The following is a 21,481-nucleotide window of genomic DNA, read 5'->3' as shown; positions in this document are numbered from 1 at the left end:
AGCAATGGCCACAAAACATCCCACACATGGATGACACACTGGAATGTCATCTGTGTGACACGCTGAACCCCGGTGCCGGATGCTGAAGACAGCACTCATCATTCTCTCCTGCTCTTCTGGCGATCAGCGATAAGACACCTGTCCATTACTAATCCTATAATTATATGGTAAACAAAGACACAGCAAGCATAAAGTCCTTTATTAGAAATAAATCAAAACACATTTTTCCATTTAAAAATAACAAACACAGACATACTCAGCTAACACCTAATTCCACTGAATCCTTTGTCTCCTGTAATAAAACAAAAATAAAACAACAATATCCCTCACCTGTCCGTCATTCTGTCCCATGATGTAATTGATATCTGGGGGATAAATAGTTCTCAATATGGATGGTGCCAAGATGTGACTGTCCAGGCTGAGAACCACTGGTGAATGAGCTGCTGCGAGTGTAGCATCATTGACCAGTTCAGTGACAATTTCTCACCGTAATCTGCGGTGAAGTCACTGAGCTTAAACTGCGGTGACATCATTACTGACTTTTTACCATGGTGGTGAGGTCACCGCAGTTCAGCCCGGCTAGGAACACAGCCTCACTGACCAGCAGTAACCTCGATGACGTCACCGCTAGTCACTGATGCTGCGCTTGCAGCAGTTCATTCACCAGTGGTCTCAGCCTAGATGGTCGCATCTTGGTACCGTCCAGGTTGAAAACTATTTATCCCCCAGACATAGAATATGGTGTGGGACAGAACGACAGACAGGTGAGGGATAATATTTTTTTTATTTTTGTCTAATTCAAAAATCATGCTTTAATCACTGACAGCGGGTGGTCTGCTGATGACCCCATGACTGTTATTGCGAAATTCCTGTGAATGCCAGCCATGGCCGGCATTCGTGAGAGATTGTCGTTTCTCCTATGAAGCACTGCTATGTATAGCAGAAGCGATCATGAGATCGCAGCTTCATGTCTTCTAAGGGGACTATTGAAGCCAGAAAAAATGTTTTGTTTTTTTTTTAAAAAAGCACATTCAAACTACCCCTCTTTTGTCCCATTCAAAAAAAAAAACACATATTTGGTGTCACCGCATTCAGATTTGCCTGATCTATCAAAATATAAAAGTAATTACTGCGATCAGTAAATGGCGTAATGAGAAAAAAAATCCAGAATTAAGTTTTTTTGGTTGCCGGAATATTGCAATAAAATGCAATAACGGGTGATCAAAAGATCGTATTTGTAACAAAATGGTATAAATGAAAACATCAGCTCAGCACACAAAAAATAAGCCCTCACCCAGCTCAAGATCATGAAAAACAGAGATGTGGCGCCCCTGAGGCTTCAGTTGCCACAGAGGTACTGCACCCCCTCCTGAGGTTTGGTGCCCCACCATCCAGGTAAGGTGGAGGCTCCTGATCACACTCCAACACCTGCACCCCACACCACAAAGTAGTGTAGCAAAGCACCTTCGGCGGCTCCCTGCTTGGAATATAGCGTAGCACCCATTGGTGGCTCCCTGCTTGGAACACGAAACGTGCTGGGAGGTGGGTGGAGCTTAGTTCACACAATAGAGTGGGAAGAGTTGAGGATTCAGTCATTCAGTCAGTCATGGAGTGATGGAGTCATTCAGTGAGTGAGAATACAGAAGGACAGAGAGTGAGACAGAGAAGATCCCCGGGAGTGGGATGGATGAAGGAAGTGCTACAGCAGGCCACAGTGATCTGGGTCTGCTGGCACAGGAAAGAGACAGAGAAAGGAAGCTTGTTTCTCCGATAAGGAAGAAGGATTAGTACGGAACTTGAGGAGTAGAAGAGAACTGAGGATTAGGGTCAGAAGGGAGCCCTTCCTAGAAGTTCTTGGCGCAAGGCCGGGGCCCGGTCCCCGAGGTTGTATGGATACTAATGGTCCTGCAGCAGACACCGGAGGAATAGAAGTAGTCACCACTTTATTCCCACACCAGACTTGGGGGGCACAACAGCATCAAGAGAGAGCTGGGACTTAGCAGCAAGGAGTCCCCGAAGCAGGCTACACCTGTCTGCCGTACAAGTAGAGTTCTTTGGAACTCCAGTGTAACTCAGTACTGGGAGTACTTCATTTAAAGGCGCTATAAGAGGAGGCGTTCAGAAAAGGCACATGTTGGCGGAGTGTTGGAAGGGAGTATTCCATCTTGCCTGGAGGTTGACTGAGTCCTTGACCTGGAGGACACGGCACGGATGCGGGCACCTGTTTGCACAACAGACTGTGAGTAAAGCTTTGGAACTACATGCCCTGGTGTCCTCCACTTATTCCCGCGCCAACACACCCGGCACTGCTACATCTGGGTGCCAAACACCACACAGCCTGCGCCTCTTTCCTATCTCTTCATCTACTCTGCCCTGGGACTACAGCCCTGCCTATGGAGGGCTACAACACCACTGCTGCACCACACCATCAACATCTCCCTTGCCGAACACCACAGGTCTCCCTTGCGAAACACCACAGGTGGCGTCACGAATTATCAATAGACTTTATTCCCCTTTGCTTTAATGGGCGCCCAGGGCCACGGACCAGGTCATGGCTACTGTGACATTCCCCTCTGAGACACCGGCCCGGTACCGAGTACCCCACGGCCCTGGGAGGGCGACCCAGAGACGCTTTTTTTTATAGACATAATTTTGTTTTACTGCTAAATAAAGACGAACCTGTACATGTTTGATATCTATGAACTCATAATGACCTGGAGAATCATAATGGCAGGTTAGTTTTAGCATTTAGTGAACATGATAAAATAATAAAAAAAATAATTGTGGAATTGTATGTTTTTTTTATCACCGCACTTGGAATTTTTTCCTTGTTTTCCAGTACACTATATGGTAAAATCAATGGTGTTGTTCAAAAGTACAACTCGTCTGACAAAATATCAAGCCCTTATATGACCATATTGATGGAAAAATAAAAAAAAAATTATACCTCTGAGAAGAAGGGGAGCAAAAACGAAAATGCAAAAACAGACAAACCCAAGGTGGTGAAGGGGTTAAGAACAGCTCACAGCTATTTGCTTCACCTTTACTGGTGGAGGATCCAGAAAAAAATTGACATTAGGTCCACCTTGAAATTCAAACCAGGCTAAACATACAGCTGTGAGTTGATATTTATAGCCTGGGAAGGGGCCAGAGAAATTTACGGTGATAGTTGTGATCACATTGAGGTCACGCAGTTCATCGTCCCAGCTCAAAGTGAAATACCTATGGGAATGCAACTTCTGTGACCGGCGGTAACTTGTATGACGTCACCACATTGTCACTTCATTGTCTCCTGGTTTTCAGCCTGGATGGTCACATCATGCCATTGTTTAGTTTGTAAATAAGATGTCACAGAGATGGATATGGTGTGGGACAGTATGCATTATTTTCACATTGGACAGGTGAGGGATATGGTTGTTTATTATTTCAGTTATTTTATACAGGGGACATGTGCTTTAATGGATTAGGCGATAAGGTGAGTATAACTTTGCTTTTTATTTTGCAATAAATGTGTAAAATTGGGTGTTTTGTTTTATTTCAAACTAGCTGAAGAGCCCGGCGCTGCCCGGGCATAGTAACTAACTGTGGTTAGTTATAGCAAATTATAATTATCCTCCATCCCATAGTCCCGTGCCCATATACCCATCATACATATCCACGATCCCATAGGCCCGTGCCCATATACCCATCATACATATCCTCCATCCCATAGTCGAGTGCCCATATACCCATCACACATCCTCCATCCCATAGTCCCATGCCCATATACCCATCATACATATTCTCCATCCCATAGTCCCATGCCCATATACCCATCATACATATTCTCCATCCCATAGTCCCATGCCCATATACCCATCATACATATTCGCCATCCCATAGTCAAGTGCCCATATACCCATCACACATCCTCCATCCCATAGTCCCATGCCTATATACATATCCACCATCCCATAGTCCCGTGCCCATATACCCGTCAAACATATCCTCCATCCCATAGTCAAGTGCCCATATACCCATGACACATCCTCCTTCCCATAGTCCCGTGCCCATATACATATCCGACATCCCATAGTCCTGTGCCCATATACCCGTCATACATATCCTCCATCCCATAGTCCAGTGCCCATATACCCATCACACATCCTCCATCCCATAGTCAACCTTTATGACATCATAATGAGCGGCGGCAGGGCTTGCAACCTATGATGACATCAGCGTCGCCATGGCAACCATTGTGACATCATAATGAGGGGCGGGGCTTGATACACACACACTGCTTCCCCAGTATGCAAATAGGGGAATTATGACATCATAATGAGGGGCGGGGCTTGATGCACATACACTTTTTTCCCAGTATGTAGATAGGGGCAAAATTGTTTGGTGAATTGGAACGCGCGGGGTTAAAATTTTGCCTCACAACATAGCTTAGGATGCTCTCAGGGTCCAGACGTGTTACTGTGCCAAATTTTGTGGCTGTAGCTGCGACGGTGCGGATGCCTATCCCGGACATACACACATACATACACACATACATACATACATACACACTTTGAGCTTTATATATTAGACTAGCTGAAGAGCCCGGTGCTGCCCGGGCATAGTAACTAACTGTGGTTAGTTATAACAAATTATAATTATCCTCCATCCCATAGTCCAATGCCCATATACCCATCATACATATCCACCATCCCATAGGCCCGTGCCCATATACCCATCATACATATCCTCCATCCTATAGTCCCATGCCCATATACCCATCATACATATTCGCCATCCCATAGTCGAGTGCCCATATACCCATCACACATCCTTCATCTCATAGTCCCGTGCCCATATACCCATCATACATATCCACCATCCCATAGGCCCGTGCCCATATACCCATCATACATATCCTCCATCCCATAGTTCCATGCCCATATACCCATCATACATATACTCCATCCCATAGTCCAGTGCCCATATACCCATCACAAATCTTCCATCCCATAGTCCCGTGCCCATATACCCATCATACATATCCACCATCCCATAGGCCCGTGCCCATATACCCATCATACATATCCTCCATCCCATAGTTCCATGCCCATATACCCATCATACATATTCGCCATCCCATAGTCGAGTGCCCATATACCAATCACACATCCTTCATCTCATAGTCCCATGCCCATATACCCATCATACAAATCCTCCATCCCATAGTCCCGTGCCCATATACCCATCATACATATCCGCCATCCCATAGTCCCGTGCCCATATACCCATCATACATATACTCCATCCCATAGTTCAGTGCCCATATACCCATCACACATCCTCCATCCCATAGTCCCGTGCCCATATACCCGTCATACATATTCTCCTTCCCATAGTCCTGGGCCCATATACCAGTCATACATATCCTCCATCCCATAGTCCAGTGCCCATATACCCATCCCACATCCTCCATACCATAGTCCCGTGCCCATATGCATATCCGCCATCCCATAGTCCCGTGCCCATATACCAGTCATACATATCCTCCATCAGAAAGTCCGGTGCCCATATACCCATCACACATCCTCCATCACATAGTCAACCATTATGACATCATAATGAGCGGCGGCGGGGCTTGCAACCTATGATGACATCAGCGTCGCCATGGCAACCATTGTGACATCATAATGAGGGGCGGGGCTTGATACGTACACACTGTTTTCCCAGTATGCAGATAGGGGCATTATGACATCATAATGAGGGGCGGGGCTTGACGCGCACACTCTTTTTCCCCCAGTATGTAGAGAGGGGCTAAATTGTTTGGTGAATTGGAACACGCGGGGTTAAAATTTCGCTTCACAACATAGCTTAGGACGCTCTCGGGGTCCAGACGTGTGACTGTGCCAAATTTTGTGGCTGTAGCTGCGACGGTGCAGATGCCTATCCCGGACATACACACATACATTCACACATACATACATACACACTTTGAGCTTTATATATTAGACTAGCTGAAGAGCCCGATGCTGCCCGGGCATAGTAACTAACTGTGGTTAGTTATAACAAATTATAATTATCCTCCATCCCATAGGCCCGTGCTCATATACCCATCATACATATCCTCCATCCCATAGTCCCATGCCCATATACCCATCATACATATTCTCCATCCCATAGTCCCATGCCCATATACCCATCATACATATTCGCCATCTCATAGTCGAGTGCCCATATACCCATCACACATCCTTCATCTCAAAGTCCCATGCCCATATACCCATCATACATATCTTCCATCCCATAATCCCGTGCCCGTATACCCATCATACATATCCGCCATCTCATAGTCCCGTGCCCATATACCCATCATACATATCCTCCATCCCATAGTCCAGTGCCCATATACCCATCACACATCCTCCATCCAATAGTCCCGTGCCCATATACATATCCACCATCCCATAGTCCTGTGCCCATATACCCGTCAAACATATCCTCCATCCCATAGTCAAGTCCCCATATACCCATCACACATCCTCCATCCAATAGTCCCGTGCCCATATACATATCCACCATCCCATAGTCCTGTGCCCATATACCCGTCAAACATATCCCCCATCCCATAGTCAAGTGCCCATATACCCATCACACATCCTCCATCCCATAGTCAACCATTATGACATCATAATGAGCGGCAGCGGGGCTTGCAACGTATGATGACATCAGCGTCGCCATGGCAACCATTGTGACATCATAATGAGGGGCGGGGCTTGATACGCACACACTGTTTCCCCAGTATGCAAATAGGGGCATTATGACATCACAATGAGGGGCGGGGCTTGACGCGCACACACTTTTCCCCCAGTATGGAGATAGGGGCAACATTGGTGAATTGGAACACGCGGGGTTAAAATTTTGCCTCACAGCATAGCTTAGGACGCTCTCGGGGTCCAGACGTGTGACTGTGCCAAATTTTGTGGCTGTAGCTGCAACAGTGTGGATGCCTATCCCGGACATACACACATACATACACACATACATACATACACACTTTGAACTTTATGTATTAGATAAATGATTTTATTTTTGCTGTGTCTTTGTCAAAACTTACTATGGGTGCATTTTATGGACACCTGTCTATTACTAACTATCTTGATGTCAGCTGACAATACAAAGCTGACATGAACCCCAACTCTAATATCCCACTTGCAACTGCCACAGGGCAAGTGATAAGAGCAAGTTCCAGATTTGGTGCATCTTATGGATGCGCCATATCTGGGGAGGTTGAGTGCTGATGTTGGTAGACTGGCGGGAGAGGGGCAATAACTGACTCCTTCCCAGGCTATTAATATCAATCCACAGCTGTCTATTTAAACTTTGCTAGTTTGAATTTATGGGAAGACCCAATATCATTTTTTTTCTGGGGTACCCTGTAAATTCACCATTAAAGACTAAGCAAACAGTTATGAGCTGTTATTAATAGCCTTGGAACTTTTTGAGATATTGTTCCTTTTCACAGATTATTAACATCAGCCCCCAGCCGTGGACTTTCCCTCTGCTGATTATAAAAATCATGCGGGAGCCCATGCTATTTTTTAAATTTAACCCCTCTCTGCCATATGACGTACTATTCCGTCCATGTGCCCTGGGACTTAATTCCCATGGATAAAATAGTACGTCATATGCGATCAGCCGCGCTCACGGGGGGAGCGCAGCTGATTGTGGCCAGATGTCAGCTGATTATCACAGCTGACACCCGGCACTATGTGCCAGGAGTGGTCATGGACCGCTCCCAGCACTTTAATCTCCGGCACACTGCGATCAAACATGATACGGTGGCATAGGGAAGCATCGCGCAGGGATGGGGCTCCCTGCATGCTTCCCTGAGACCCTCAGAACAAAGCAATGTGATTGCACTGTTCTGAGGGCCTCCTCCCTGCAGTCACCCAGATCCAAAATGGCCACGGGGTCCTTCTGGGTCCTGCAGGGAGGCGGCTTGTCAGTCTTGCACTGTCTGTCAAATCGCTGATCTGACACATTGCTTTGCAAAGTGTCAGATCAGCAATCTGACACTCTATAGTAATGTCCCACCCTGGGACAAAGTAAAAAAAGTTAAAAAAAAAAAAAAAATTACCATGTGTAAAAATGCTTTAAAAAAAAATTCCTAAATAAAGGAAAAAAAATTCCCCAATAAATTCATTTCTTTATGTAAATAAAAAAAAACAATAAAAGTACACATATTTAGTATCGCCGCGACCGTAACGACCCGCCCTATAAAACTGTCCCACTAGTTAACTCCTTTAGTGAACCCCTTCAAAAAAAGGCAAAAATACAATGCTTTATCATCATACCACCAAACAAAAAGTGGAATGACACACAATCAAAAAGACGGATATAAATAAACATGGTACCGCTGAAAACGTCATCTTGTCCTACAAAAACCGAGCTCCCATACAGTGTCATAAGTGAAAAAATAAAAAAGTTATAGCTCGCAGAATAAAGCAATGCAAAAATTATTATTTTTTTTATTAAAATGTTTTTATTGTATAAAAGCACAAAAAATAAAAAAAAGATACAAATGAGGTATCACTGTAATCATACTGTCACGCTGCTACAATGTAGGTAGGTGCAGACTCCCTACATGGCAGTAGAGTGTAAACAGGGCTGCACTTAAACAGAGCTGGCCTACAGCGCAGCAGTGAGGCTACCACAGGTGGCACAGTTGTGACAGAAGGCTGGTGAGTAAACTGGGACCAGGGGCACCTTTCCTGGCCCTGACACTAGGGGGCACACTAAGTCGCCCTGTTCCCCGGGATACCTCAGATGGTGAGGACGCTGTGGCCTCCGCCCTAGCCCTGTCTCCTATCTTCAGCCCTGCGTCTGTCCCCTTCCCCCCACCTGGGGAAGAGAGGCGCTACTGTGCACCGAAGTACACAAACCCGACAGACAGGGGAGCAAGACAAGGGTAAAAGAAAATTCCACTCACAAATAATACTCTCACAAACCACAGAGGTATACACCAGGTTGTGGAGGACAGGGGAAGAAAATAAAGCAGGATGGGATGAGGAATTTCCAAGCATGCAAACCAAGCACCAGTCGCACAATAAATTCCTCCAGCACTCCAACCACCAGCCTCTCCTTTTTTTTTTTTTTAAACTCTTTTATTATCATGCATTCCAAAAAAAATAAGTTAACAATCGTGCACCGTGCCGCAGCCCGATATACACGTAATTCTACATCATTTATACAAAGCATAAGAATATGACGCACTACCTATACATCAAACTCCTATGCTACACAAAAACACTCAAGCTGAAAGAAAAAGCATGTTAAACAAAACAGTACGACCACCTGTGATAGGGGAAGGGGATTGGAAAGAGGGGGTAGGGAGGGGGAGATCACAGGCCCAAAGCTTTATTGAAAGACTAGATACATAAGGGGAAAGTGGGGGACGAAACGGGGTCTAGTCCTCGTCCTCATCCTCATCCTCCGGACCGTCGACGATGGAATAGTCTCTGAGCAGGCTGTGGATCAGCCTGCGGCAGTCCTGGATGGACATCCTCTCCCTCCTCAAGATGAGCTGGTTCCTGGCGACCCAAATAGTGTCTTTGAAGCAGTTCATAAGGCGTCAAGCCTCCTGGATGGCTCCGACGGTATGAGCCCCAGGGAAGAGTCCGTAAAGTACAGAATGGTGCGATAGGCTTGCCCTGGGGACAGAGTTCCTCAAGTCGTCCTCTAGGGCAGTCAACAGGCGTTGTGCAAACCGGCAATCCCAAAAAGTATGCAAAGATGTTTCTTCTTCGAAGGGGCACCTTGGGCAGTATCAGGTCTTACACAGGTTCCGGGCATGCATGAATAACTGGACGGGCAGCCCGCCCTGAATCGCCATCCACGACAAGTCCTTGTGCCCGTTGGTCAGCCTGTTGGACGACAAGTTTTTCCATACAGTGTCCAGCATGTCCTGGTGGAGTCCTGTGATGTTCTCAACATCATCCTTGGCTCTGATCAGTTTGTGGATAGTTTTGGGCTTCCACAGGTCGGGCTTCAGTCCCTCCAGTTGGTGTTCCCCAACGAACAGAACAACATCTCCGAAGAACCATGGCGTCGTCCGGTTGTAGGGGTAGGAGCTGTCCCACTTGTCCCAGCCGAGTCGCCTCCAAAGAGGAAGCAGGAAGAAGCGAGACATGGACCTGCCCGCAGAGCCTCTCTTGACTTGCATGGTCAGGCGAACACAGTCACAGACAAAGGAGGACCGCAGAAGGGTTGGGATATCTGGAACGCCCTTCCCACCCTTGCGAGGCTCCTTGTACATGACGGCTCGCTTGACTATGTCCATCTTAGAGCCCCAGACACAGTGAAACACTGTCCTAGTAATGGCCCTGCACACAACCGTGTGGAGGGCCATTACCAGGACAGTGTTTCACTGTGTCTGGGGCTCTAAGATGGACAGAGTCAAGCGAGCCATCATGTACAAGGAGCCTCGCAAGGGTGGGAAGGGCGTTCCAGATATCCCAACCCTCCTGCGGTCCTCCTTTGTCTGTGACTGTATTCGCCGGACCATGCAAGTCAAGAGAGGCTCTGCGGGCAGGTCCATGTCTCACTTCTTCCTGCTTCCTCTTTGGAGGCGACTCGGCTGGGACAAGTGGGACAGCTCCTACCCCTACAACCGGACGACGCCATGGTTCTACGGAGATGTTGTTCTGTTCGTGGGGGAACACCAACTGGAGGGACTGAAGCCCGACCTGTGGAAGCCCAAAACCCAGGCCTGGGCTGTGTACTGCTGCACGGGCAGTACTTCATTACGCAGAACAAACACCTTACCCTCACAAGTGAGGCGTCTGAGGTTCCAGAGGCCGATGCATTGGTTAACCTTTGCCAAGCGTTCTTGCCAAGACTTGAGGGCCGCTCCTTCCTTTCTGAACCAGACTCCAAGAACTTTGATGAAGTCCGGCTGGATGTTGAAGGGGAAGGGGGCGGAGGAGGCCAGTTGCCAATCTCCGAAGAGCATGGTTTCCGACATCCCACAGTTGACTTTGGCTCCTGAAGCTTGACCGAACATCTCACACATCTGGATGAGGGCGTCGACTGAGCCATGGTCAATGCAGAAGACGGTGACGTCATCCATGTAGAGCGAACATTTGACTTTGTGTCGTTCCGGACCCGGTGCGGTAATCCCGCTGATCTCTCCATTCTGCCGGATAGCCTCTGCGAAGAGTTCTATAACACAAACAAAAAGAAGAGGTGACAGAAAACAGCCTTGTCTGACCCCAGAGAGGACAAGGAAAGGGGTCAGTCTTCCAGCTGTTCACCAACACCAAGCTGTGGATATCAAAATACATTAGACGGACATACGAACAAGACCTGTTACCCAAACCTAACCGGTGCAGAGATCTGCCCATGAACTCATAGGAGACCCGATTGAAGGCCTTTTCCTGATCCAAGGAGAATAGGGCCACATGTGCGCAGCGGACCTTGATGTACTCGACCATGTCCCGCACAAGAGCAAGGCTGTCTGTGATGTGACGTCCGGGGATGCCGCAGGTCTGGTCCGGGTGGATGATCCGTCCGATGACCGTTTTCAGTCTTGTCGCCATTGTCTTGGCCAGCATCTTGTAGTCCACATTGAGCAGAGCGATGGGATGTCAATTCTTCAGGTCGCACCTCTCCCCTTTCCGCTTGTACAGGATCGTGACCATTCCTTCCCTCAATGATGGAGGCATTCTACCCTCCACCACCATCTCTTTATACAGTTCCAACAGGTCCGGGCAGATGAGGTCTCCCAGCACTACATAGAGCTCTGCTGGAAGTCCATCACTGCCCGGGGTCCTGCCGGTCCTAAAGGATTTAACAGCAGAGAGCAATTCGCCCACTGTCAGAGGTTTGTCCATGGCTGCCGCGCCTGCAGGGTCAAGATGGCTAGTGATACCTGACAGGAACTTATCAGCCGCATTGGGATCGGTAGCCTTGTGGGAGTAGAGATTGCTGTAGAAGTCACTGATGACCCTCATCATGTCCTCCTTCCCACGTCGTATGTTTCCTCTCTCATCTCACAGCTCATTCAGGGGCGTGTGGCAGGCATGGAGTTTCCTGAAAAAGAATGAGTTACATTTTTCATCCTTCTCCAGGTTCTCCACCTTGGAGCGGAAGATGATTCGCTTGGACTCCTCCACAAAGTGCCTTTTCAGGCTCCTCTTGGCTTCCTTCGGCTCCTCCCTCACGTCCCAGCCGCGGTGAAGAAGGTCCTGCAGTGACCGCAGCTGTCGCTGCAGCCTTCTGAAGTCCCTCTTCTTTTCACACGCCTGTTGTTGACTCTTGGCCTGAAAGAAACAGCGAAACTTGAATTTAACATACTCCCACCAATCGCAAACCATTCGGAAGCTACCTTTGTAGGACCTCCACGTTGCATAGGCGGCTCTGAGTTCCTCCACAACCTCAGACTGGGCTAGCAGAGCGCAATTCAGCTTCCAGGAGTCTGGGCCAGATGGGAAACCATGGGCGAGGGCACACTGTAAGTGGATGGCTCTGTGGTCAGAGAAGAAACAGGGGACCATAGAGTGTCTACTCTGCCTGACTGCTCTGAAGGTGAACACAAAGTCAATCCTGGAACGGAGTGAGCCATCAGGTCGGCTCCACGAGTAGTTCGCAGAGCCTCTCCCCATGGAGCCCACCAAATTCTCAAGACAGGCCTCGGTCACCATCTTGATGAGCAGCTTGGACGTGATGTCCAACTTGGCAGACGTGTCAGAACTACGACCATCCTCTTCGATGGGGCAGTTGAAATCCCCGGCATTACTAAGGTCCTGGTGGTGGCAAGCTGAAGGTGCAGGGTCTGGAAAAGCTCCAAGCGCTCATTCTTCAGAGGGGATGTGTACACGTTGATGAACCAGACTGGTTCTCCCCCCAGTTGCCATCTACAACAAGAAGCCTGCCACAGACGAGCTCCTGGAAGGACTCAAGCGTGAAAGCACCCCCCCTGATAAGGATGGCGACCCCTGCAGACTTGCAGTCACCCCCTCTGGTCCAGTAGGATGGACCATGGGTCCACTCCCTGGCCAGATGTTTGAAGGACCTAGAGGAGGGAAGGGGACATTCCTGTAACATATAGACATCACACAACTGAGCTGTAAGAAAGGCGTAAACAGTCTGACGTCTGAACTGGTCCCTGATGCTCCTAACATTAATGGAAAATAAGTTAATATTAGCCATCATTTCGGGGAAAAAAAGGGGAAAGTTAGTGCAGGCGATACACCTTAGTTACCACTCTGGTCGGGTGGGTCCCCTTCTATGACTTCTGCCGGTAATGGGATCTCCAACAGGCCCTGCTCCTCCATTTGATCTAGCAGCGTGGCTTCTAGCTCGGCGACCACCAGCTCCTCCTCCTCTGGGTCAGCCACCAGGGTTTCCACCATGTGCTCCATCTCCTCTGGTTCGGGGAGGATGTCATCCTCACCCTTGCAACTGATTATCTTCTTTTTGGTGGTTTCAGCAGTGGGGCTGATCTCCACTTTCCTCTTTCCCCGGGTTGGACCTAGAGAGCCGAGAGGGGGAAAATTCTCCTCGTAGGAGGTTGAGGCAGCTGGAGAAAATGTTAGATCCACCTCAACCATGGTCTGGGGGGTAGAGTGGCTGCTGTTGCAGGGGAAAGGACACCTGCTGAGGAGTAGGGAAAGGAAGTGGAATCCTCAGTAGGGGTGGTTGGGGTGGGGAGGGATGGGATGGGGGTGACAGGTGGGGGGATTAGGGGAGGGGTGACAGTTTTCTTACCCTCCTTTGACTTTTTCTTGTCCGTGGGCTTTGGAGCTGCTGGGACCACAGCTGGGAGTTTGGTTACCAACACCTTGCCCGTTTTGGCCTTGGTTGTTTGAGCCTTGGTCTCTGGGGCCTTGGTCATCACAGCCTTGGTCACTGCAGGCTTGGTCGTCGGAGCCCTGGCCTCCGAAGCATGGGTTGTTACAACCACCAATGCCCAGGATCTCTCTCGCTTGGGGCAGTCTTTGTACATATGATCCTCCAGTCCACACAGGTTGCAGGACGTCTTCCTCGGGCAATCCTTCGAGCTGTGTCCCGTCACCTGACAAGTCCTACAGGCATCCCCCTTGCAGTTCTTCATTACGTGCCCATTTTTGCCGCATCTCCTGCAGTTGCGTGGCATATCCGGGTAGTAAATGAGGCCGTAGGAGTTGCCCAGGGAGAATGTTGGGGGTAGGTGCTGAAGTCCGTCCGAGTAAGCCGGGTCCCTTTGAAGTCTAACAGTCACTGACCACTTACCTGTCCAGAAGCCTCAGTCATTCAGGATGTGGGTTGGTTCCATCACAACTAAACAGAAGCGTCTCAGGAAGGTGCAGATGTCTTTACCTGGGGTATGCGGGTTGCGCATTGAGACGGTGATCCTCCTCTTGTCCCTCTGGATATGGCAGCTACCTGTGAAGGTAGAGAAGGCTGGATCCGGTCCTACTGCACTTACCATTTCCCAGAATCTTCGGCAGGCATGCACCGTGGCAAATGTGACGAAGAAGATCCCCGTCAAGAAAGTCTGGACACAGAGGGTTTCCAACCTGGAGAAGCCTCGATCCAGCAGCATCTTCCGGCTGAACACGTCCGAGGACATGTCCGGCATCCTCCCATCCACTTCCTTGAGCTTCAGGGCTACCGTCTGCCCTATTCCAGGTCTCCAGGGTTGGAGCTTCCTGGCGAGGTTTCTGGGCTCCCTTCGGCTGGTCGGTCGTGGAGGCAGAGTCCCTGGGGGCAGAATAGGTCTCTGGCTGGACCTTCCTGGTGGTCCCTTGCTCCAAGCTTTTTTTGGCTTTCTTCCCCGAGCCTGCTATGGTTCCTCCTGCAGGCGAAACTTGGAGCCGGATCTGGAACTCTTTCCCGGAAGGGGTGGAGCTGTGCAGATTCTTCTCCCGTCTTCTTCTGGACAAATTCCCCGAAAGGTCTTTGTCCCGCTGGTTTTCTTCCTTGAAGATTCCTCAGGACAGCCCGATTCTTCTCCAAGTCAAAAGACCTTCGTCCTCCAGCCGATAAACGATCTCTCCTCCTTCCGATGTCAGCAGGTCTCCGCAGCTCTTCTGGTTCGAGTTCGATCGTCCTCGTCAAGTGTAGATCGCAGCTCTGTGTTCTGATAAGAACAGATACTACACTTGATCTTAGCCAAAAGGCTGAGAAGCCTCTCCTTCTACTTCTCCAGATCTTAGTAGCAAATGCTTAGTAGCAAATGATCTGGCAGATTAACCCCTGTCCTGCTGAAAGAAAACAAACACCCTTAATATGCCGGAGAAGTGCTTCTTCTCAGCGGCAAAGCAGGAGCCGTCAGACGCTGCGGTCTTCCGGCTCTGTTCTGTGGCGGTAACCCCATGACACATACTAACCTGAAAAATAAAACTGCTTTATCAATTTTACTACACGCGGAGCGGTATAAACGCCCCCAAAAGAAATTCATGAATTGCTAGTTTTTGTTAATTCTGTGTCCCAAAAATCGTAATAAAAAGCGATCAAAAAAAGTAATGTGCCCAAAAATGGTACCAATAAAAACGTCAACTCGTCCCACAAAAGTTAAGACCTCACATGACACTGTGGGCCAAAATATGGAAAAATTATAGCTCTTTAAATGTGGTGATGCAAAAACTATTTTTTGGAATAAAAAGCGTCTTTTAGCGTGTAACAGCTGCCAAACATAAAAACCTGCTATAAATGAAGTAGTAAATCAAACCCCCTTTTATCACCCCCTTAACCCCTTTCTGTCAAGTGACGTACTCTCCCGTCCATGTGCCCTGGGACTTAATTCCCAGGGACGGGATAGTACGTCACAGCGATCAGCGGCACCCACGTGGTGAGCGCCGCTGATCGCGGCCGGGTGTCAGCTGATTATCACAGCTGACACCCGGCACAATGTGTCCGGGGCGGTCACGGACCGCCCCCGACACGTTAACCCCTTGCACACCATGATCAAACACGATCGCGGTGTACCGGGAGTTAAAGGGAAGCATCGGCAGGGAGGGGGCTCCCTCCGTGCTTCCCTGAGCCCCCCACAGCAGTGCAATTTGCAGCACTGCTGCGGGGGGCTCCATCCCTGCAGGTCCCCGAATCCAAGATGGCGACGGGGACCTTCGGGGGCCTGCAGGGAGCTGGCTTCCTCATGCCTGCAAAGCGCAGGCAAGGAGGAAGCCTTGTGCAGTGCCTGTGACAGATTGCTGATCTGTCACAGTGATCTGTGATGTGACAGATCAGCGATCTGTCACAGGACAGTGATGTCCCACCTGGGACAATGTAGTAAAGATAAAAAAAAGTGTAAAAATAATTTTAAAAAATCGCTAAATAAAAAAAAAAAAAATTCCCTAATAAATTCATTTTTTGGAAATTAAAAAAAAAAACAATAAAAGTACACATTTTGGTATTGCCGCATCCGTAACGACCCGCCCTATAAAACTGTCCCATTAGTTAACCCCTTTAGCGAACCCCTTAAAAAATAAAAATAAAAAACGAAGCAAAAAATAATGATTTATTATCATACCACCGAACAAAAAGTGCAATAACGCGTGATCAAAAAGACGCATATAAATATACGTGGTACCACTGAAAACGTCATCTTGTCCCGCAAAAAACGAGCTGCCATACAGCGTCATCCGTGAAAAAATAAAAAAGTTATAGCTCGCAGAATAAAGCGATGCAAAAATAATTATTTTTTATATAAAATTCTTTTCATTACATAAAAGCGCCAAAACATAAAAAAAGCCTAAATGAGGTATCACTGTAACCATACTGACCCGAAGAATAAAAGGGCTTTATCAATTTTACCGCACGCGGAACGGTGTAAACGCACCACCCAAAAGAAATTCATGAAACGCTGTTTTTTGTTCATTCTGTGTCCCAAAAATCGGAATAAAAAGCGATCAAAAGATGTCACGTGCCCGAACATGATACCAATAAAAGCGTCAATTCGTCCCGCAAAAAATAAGACCTCACATTACTCAGTGGGTCAAAATATGGAAAAATTATAGCTCTCAATATGTGGTGATGCAATAAAAAGCATCTTTTAGCATGTGACAGCTGCCAAATATAAAAACCGCAATAAATAGTAAATCAAACCCCCCGTTATCACCCCCTTAGTTATGGAAAAATAATATAATAAATAATGTATTTATTTCCATTTTCCCATTAGGGTTAGGGTCAGGGTTAGGGCTAGGGCTAGGGTTAGGGCTAGAGCTAGGGTTAGGGTTAGGGCTACGGCTAGGGTTAGGGCTGATATTAGGGTTAGGGGTGTGTTGGGGTTAGGGTTGGAGTTAGAATTGTGGGGTTTCCACTGTTTGGGCACATCAGGTGCTCTCCAAATGCAACATGGCATCTGATCTCAATTCCAGCCAAATCTGCATTGAAAAAGTCAAATGGTGCTCCTTCCCTTCCAAGCTCTGCTATGCGCCCAAACAGTGTTTTACCCCCACATATAGGGTATCAGCGTACTCAGGACAAATTGCAAAACAACTTTTGGGGTCCAATTTCTCCTGTTACCCTTGGGAAAATAAAAAAATTTGGGACTAAATGATTATGTTTGTGGAAAAAATACAATTTTTTTATTTTCATGCCTGGGCATTATAAACTTCTGTGAAGCACTGGGGGGTTCAAAGTGCTCACCACACATCTAGATAAGTTCCTTAGGGGGTCTAGTTTCCAAATGGGGCCACTTGTGGGGGGTTTCCACTGTTTAGTTACTTCAGGGGCTCTCCAAAAGCAACATGACACCCGCAGACCATTCCATCAAAGTCTGCATTACAAAACGTCACTACTTCCCTTCCGAGCCCCGATGTGTGCCCATACAGTAGTTTTCTCCCACACATGGGGTATCAGCGTACTCAGGACAAATTAGACAACAAATTTTGGGGTCCAATTTCTCCTGGTACCCTTGGGAAAACAAAAAAATTGGTGACTAAAAGATCATGTTTGTGGAAAAAATACAATTTTTTTATTTTCACGCCCGGGCGTTATAAACTTCTGTGAAGCACTGGGGGGTTCAAAGTGCTCACCACACATCTAGATAAGTTCCTTGGGGGGGGGTCTAGTTTCCAAAATGGTGTAATTTGTGGGGGGTTTTCACTGTTTTAGTACATCAGGGGCTTTCCAAACGCGACATGGTGTCCAATCTCATTCCAGCCCAAAACATCAAATGGCGCTGCTTCCCTTCCGAGCTCTGCCATGTGCCCAAATAGTCGTTTACACCCACATATGGGGTATCAGCATACTCAGGACAAATTGCACAATAACTTTTAGGGTTCTGTTACCCTTGGGAAAATAAAAATTGGGAGTGAAAAGATCATTTTTGTAAAAAAATATGATTTTTTTATTGTACTGCTGTACGTTATAAACTTCTGTGAAGCCCTTGTTGTTTCAAAGTTCTCACCACATATCTAGATAAGTTCCTTGGGGGGGTCTAGATTCCAAAATGGGGTCACTTGTTGGGGGTTTCCACTGTTTAGGTACATCAGGGGCTCTCCAAACGTGACATGGCGTCCGATCTGAATTCTAGCCAATTTTGCATTGAAAAAGTCAAACGGCGCTCCTTCCCTTCTGAGCTCTGCCATGCGCCGAAACAGTGGTTCCCCCCACATATCAGGTATCAGCATACTCAGGACAAACTGCACAATAACTTTTACAGTCAAACTTCTCATGTTACCCTTGGTAAAATAAATTGAACCTGAAGTATTTTTTTTGTGAAAAAAAGTTAAATATTCATTTTTTTTTAAATTTTCAAAAAATTCCTGTGAAGCACCTGAAGGGTTAATAAACTTCTTTAATGTTGTTTTGAGCACCTTAAGGGGTGCAGTTTTTAGAATGGTGTCACTTTTGGGTATTTTCTATCATATAGACCCCTCAAAGTGGCTTCAAATGTGATGTGGTCCGTAAAAATAAAATGGTGTTGCAAAAATGAGAAATCGCTGGTCAACTTTTAACCCTTATAACTTCCTAAGAAAAAAAAATTGGGGTTTCAAAATTGTGCTGATGTAAACATGTTGGAAATGTTACTTATTAAGTTTTTTGTGTGCTGTATCTCTGTGATTTAAGGGCATAAAAATTCAAAGTTGGAAAATTGCGAAATTTTCAAAATTTTCGCCAAATTTCCTTTTTTTTTCACAAATAAACGCAAGTTATATGAATGAAATTTTACCACTAGCATGAAGTACAATATGTCACGAGAAAACAGTGTCAGAATCACCAGGATCCATGGAAGCGTTCAAGAGTTATTACCTCATAAAGGGACAGTGGTCAGAATTGTAAAAATTGGCCCATCATGAACGTGCAAACCACCCTTGGGGGTTAAGGGGTTAATTAGGGAAAAATAATAAAATAGCAAAATGTATTTATTTCCATTTTCCCGTTAGGGCTAGGGTTTTGGCTAAAGTTAGGATTTTGGCTAAAGTTAGGGTTAGAGTTGGGGCTAAAGTTAGGGTTGGACCTAAAGTTAGGGTTGGGGCTTAAGTTGGGGTTAGGGTATGGGCTAAAGTTAGGGCTAGGTTTGGGGCTAGGGTTAGGGTAGGGGCTAAATTTTAGGGTTAGGGTTGGGGCTAAAGTTAGGATTAGGGTTAGGGTTGAGATTAGGGTTAGGGGTGTGTTAGGGTTAGGTTTGTGGTTAGGGTTATAGTTAGGGTTGGGATTAGGGTTAGGGGTGTGTTGGGGTTAGGGTTGGAGTTACAATTGGGGGGTTTCCACTGTTTAGGCACATCATGGGCTCTCCAAACGCGACATGGCATCTGATCTCAATTAAAGCCAATACTGCATTGAAAAAGTCAAACGTGCTCCTTCCCTTCCGAGCCCTGCCATGCACACAAACAGTGGTTTACCCCCACATATTGGGTATCAGCATAATCAGAACAAATTGCACAATAACTTTTGGGGTCCAATGCGTTATGTTACCCTTGGCAAAATAAAAAAATTGGAGGCAAAAATATCATTTTTGTGGAAAAAAATATTTTTTTGTTTTTACGACTCTATGTTATAAACTTCTGTGAAGAACTTGGGGGTTCAAAGTTTCTTGGGGGTCTAGTTTCCAAAATGGGGTCACTTGTGGAAGTTTCCACTGTTTAGGCACATCAGGGGGTCTCCAAATGCAACATGATGCCGGCAGACCATTTATCAAAGTCTGCAATCCAAAATGTCACTACTTCCCTTCCAAGTCCTGACATGTGCCCATACAGTAGTTTTCTCTCACATATTGGATATCAATTTACTCAGGACAAAATGGACAACAACCTTTGAGGTCCAATTTCCCCTGATACCCTTGGGAAAATAAAATATCGGGGACTAAATGATCATGTTTGTGGAAAAAATGTGATTTTTTTTTTTTATTTTCACACTCGGGCATTATAAATATTAGTGAAACACTTGGGGGTTGAAAGTTCTCACCACACATCTAGACAAGTTCCTAGGGGGACTAGTTTCCAAAATGGGGTCACTTGTTGGGGGTTTCCACTGTTCAGGCACATAAGGGGCTCTCCAAACATGAAATGGCGTCCAGTCTCAATTCCAACCAATTTGCATTGAAAAAGTCAAACGGTGCTCCTTCCCTTCCGAGCTCTGCCATGCACCAAAACAGTGGTTTACCCCCACATAAGGGGTATCAGCATACTCAGGACAAATTGCACAATAACTTTTGGGGTTTTGTTACCCTTTGGGAAAATAAGAATTGGGGTGAAAAGATCATTTTTGTGAAAAAAATATGATTTTTTTAATTTTACGGCTGTACGTTATAAACTTCTGTGAAGCCCTTGGGGGGTTGAAAGTTCTCACCACACATCTAGATAAGTTCCTTTGGGGGTCTAGTTTCCAAAATGGTGTCATTTGTGGGGGTTTTCACTGTCTAGGCACATCAGGGGCTCTCCAAACGCTACATGGCGTCCAATCTCAATTTCAGCCAATTTTGCGTTGAAAAAGTCTGTGCTCTGCCATGTGCCGAAACAGTGGTTCCCCCCACATATGGGGTATCAGCATACTCAGGACAAATTGCACAACAGCTTTTCTGGCCCAGTTTCTCCTGTTACCCTTGGGAAAATAAACAAAATTGGACCTGAATTAATTTTTTTGTGAAAAAAGTTAAATGTTAATTTTTTCTTAAACATTCAAAAAAATTCCTGTGAAGCACCTGAAGGGTTAATAAACTTCTTGAATGTGGTTTTGAGTACCTTGAGGGGTGCAGTTTTTAGAGTGGTGTCACTTTTGTGTATTTTCTGTCATATAGACCCCTCAAAGTGACTTCAAATGTGATGTGGTCCCTAAAAATAAAATGGAGTTGTAAAAATGAGAAATCGCTGGTCAACTTTTAACCCTTCCTAACAAAAAGAAATTTGGTTCCAAAATTGTGCTGATGTAAAGTAGACATGTGGGAAATGTTATTTATTAAGTATTTTGTGTGCCATATCTCAGTGATTTAACCCCTTAGTGACGGAACCAATTTTTAAAATTCTGACCAATATCACTTTATGTGGTGATAACTCTGGAACGCTTCAACAAATCA

At 46.6% G+C, this 21,481-nt stretch overlaps 1 protein-coding gene and 1 pseudogene across 3 annotated transcripts in view; one reads left to right on the top strand and one right to left on the bottom strand.

Moving 5' to 3' along the window:
• SLC4A9 (solute carrier family 4 member 9) overlaps positions 1-21,481 on the top strand; it is a 983,109-nt gene that overhangs the window by 910,350 nt on the left and 51,278 nt on the right. The window lies entirely within an intron of this gene.
• Positions 15,031-15,152, bottom strand: LOC141087981 (U2 spliceosomal RNA; annotated as a pseudogene).

Source organism: Dendrobates tinctorius, unplaced genomic scaffold (genome assembly GCF_039654945.1).
Source record: "Dendrobates tinctorius isolate UK_male_01 unplaced genomic scaffold, ASM3965494v1 ptg000036l, whole genome shotgun sequence".
NCBI lineage: Eukaryota > Metazoa > Chordata > Amphibia > Anura > Dendrobatidae > Dendrobates > Dendrobates tinctorius.
The sequence above is the reverse complement of the archived record's forward strand: the minus strand, read 5'-3'. Positions and strand labels throughout refer to the sequence as shown.